The following is a 2,912-nucleotide window of genomic DNA, read 5'->3' on the forward strand; positions in this document are numbered from 1 at the left end:
TTTTTTTAAGACGGGGTTTCACCATGTTGGTCAGGCTGGCCTTGAACTCCCGACCTCAGGTGATCCACCCGCCTTGGCCTCCAAAGTGCTTGGATTACAGGCGTGAGCCACTATGCCCAGCCCTATTTTCTACTTTATACTGGTAAAATAGACCTGTTTCTGAGAGGAGTTTATCAAAAGTTAGATGCCCAAGTCATAGTAGTTCTTGATACATGCACCTAATACATGATGGAAATATAGATATATCCAGGGCAAGTAACAACCAAATGACTTGTTTTAATTGGACCAAACATGTATTTTCAGTTTGTGTCAGAGATCAGGGTCACTTGTGTGACTGTATATTTATATAGCTATGTATATTTATGTAGAATGTATATTTATGTAGCTATGCTGCATGAATATGGGATTTTAGCGGAGAAATAGCACTTAGGAAATTTGTTTCTAACATTTTCCAGAGTTAGATCTCAGATATCAGCCTCTAGGAAAATTTATTGTGGAACTTTCCTGCTACATTTGAGATTTCCAAAACTAAGAGATAGAAAGATGGTAGTGGAATAACAGAACATTTTTAAATATAAGATCATAAGCTAGAAAGAGAAAAAAAATTAACTGTTAAAGGTATGCAGGCTGCCCAATTTACCCTAGCTGTATATATTAATACAATAGGATATGTTATAGAACGTAGGTAACATTTCTGTCTTTGAACTGTAGGATTTGACTTGGCAAAAAGAGGACAGAGATAAAAATAAAATGAAACAAATCCTCAAAGGAGTTACAAACATGCATCCTGTGTCACTTAATGCGACAATCACTACCACCCCACTTACTGAGGGTTTATAGTGTGCCAGGTAGTAAGCTATGCCCTTTTCATATCACCAATGCTCACAAATGCTTTGCAAGGTAGGTATTATGGCTTCTATTTACAAATGAGTGATCCCTGTATTAGGGATAGTAAATGAATCACACAAGTTGGCCAAGCTATTAAAAGCAGGGCTGGGAGGGAAGTGGGGTGGGGGGGGGGAGAGCAGGGATGCTTAAAGATTTACATTCTGGCCGGGCGCAGTGGCTCACGCCTGTAATCCTAGCACTTTGGGAGGCTGAGGTGGGTGGATCACCCGAGGTCAGGAGTTCAAGACCAGCCTGGCCATCAAGGTGAAACCGCATCTTAAAAAAAAAAAAAAAAGGGCCGGGCGAGGTGGCTCAAGCCTGTAATCCCAGCACTTTGGGAGGCCGAGGAGGGTGGATCACGAGGTCAAGAGATCGAGACCATCCTGGTCAACATGGTGAAACCCTGTCTCTACAAAAAATACAAAAAATTAGCTGGGCATGGTGGCACGTGCCTGTAATCCCAGCTACTCAGGAGGCTGAGGCAGGAAAATTGCCTGAACCCAGGAGGCGGAGGTTGCGGTGAGCCGAGATCGCGCCATTGCACTCCAGCCTGGGCAACAAGAGCAAAACTCCGTCTCAAAAATAAATAAATAAATAAAATAATCAAGCCCCTCACTCAGCAGTCATTTGACATGAGAAGGAAGATATTCTAAGCAAAGAGAAAAATGTGGACACAGAGAGGCACGAAAGTAGATATGTTTGGGAAACACTGAGTATATTAATCAGGCAAGAAAAAGGATGTGCAAAACGATGTTGGTTTAAGTGAACACAGATCTGAGGTGAAAAGATCTGCAGTAGGGGCTCTGCTCCCAAGGGATTTTGAGCACTTGGACTAGCACTTCACATTACTGAGCCTTTGTTTTCTCATCTATAACATAAAGGGTTGGTCTACACCAGGGGTCAGCAAACTTTTTATATCCATTTCAACTGCTCTATTCTGAAATATGAAACAACCATAGGCAATGTAGAATGAATGGAAACACAGCTGTGTTCCAATAAAACTTTATTTACAAAAACAAGGAACAGGCTGAATTTGTACCACAGGAGACAGTTGTGAAGCCCTGGACTAAACAACAATCTCTGGGTACAAACCTGAGATTTTATACTACTACAACAGGATGCTGTAACCAGGACTAGTATCTGGCTGTTATGCACAGGTAGCTTCTCAAATAAAAACCCGTTGGAGCCAGGATTATCTCAGGCATTAAACATTCTGAACACGGTCTCTGCCTTGAATCATGTCTTAATTAGATAAAATGGACTTGAACATGGACCTCCTTCCTCTTTGCTTCTTGTTAGTCCTCCATGTGTAAGCCCAGATCCAGAAAGTCTAAAGTCCTACCTGCCTTGGCTGATTACCCCCATAACCCCCTGGTGTTTGCCATTATCCCTGATCGCCCAGTGGAGCTTCCCCCTGGACATCAACCCACCCTGCCATCTTAACTTATAATAATGTGAATACTCCTCACCCACCCTGCCATCATAACTACTGTTACGCCTTACCCCACCCACCACTGTAACTGAACTTATGGTAATGTATACTCCTTGCCCCTACCCCAACCACTGTAACTGATGTTACTCTGTAACTTTCCACTGCCCACCTCAAAGCTATAAAACTAACTCCTATCCCACCGCCCTTCACTAATGCCCTTTTTGGCCTTAGCCCACCTGCACCCAGGTGAATAAACAGCCATGTTGCTCACACAAAGCCTGTTTGGCAGTCTCTTCATTCACTTCTTATGGTAATTTGTAATGTTTTTGTTTTTATTTACAATCTAGCTTAGATCAGGGTATGCACATCTTTGTAGGCCTAATAAGAATTATGGAAAAAGTAAATATTTACCAATATTAACCTTACTTGCTAACCTTGTCACGGACATTGAAAATGAACAAGAATGTTATTCAAAAGAAAAGAGAAATTGAAGAAGATTATGAAGGAAAACAGAAATTAATAGTGTAAAAACTGGATAATTTGCCTCTGAAAACTCACTATTGATACAACTTCTTTTTTTTTTTTTTTTTTT

General features: G+C 41.2%; 1 protein-coding gene across 1 annotated transcript in view; it reads right to left on the reverse strand.

The window, feature by feature from the left end:
* SMPDL3A (sphingomyelin phosphodiesterase acid like 3A) overlaps window positions 1-2,912 on the reverse strand; it is a 24,883-nt gene that overhangs the window by 11,500 nt on the left and 10,471 nt on the right. The gene's annotated exons all lie outside the window — the stretch shown is intronic.

Source organism: Cebus imitator, unplaced genomic scaffold (assembly GCF_001604975.1).
Source record: "Cebus imitator isolate Cc_AM_T3 unplaced genomic scaffold, Cebus_imitator-1.0 Scaffold130, whole genome shotgun sequence".
In the NCBI taxonomy this organism is placed as follows: Eukaryota; Metazoa; Chordata; class Mammalia; order Primates; family Cebidae; genus Cebus; species Cebus imitator.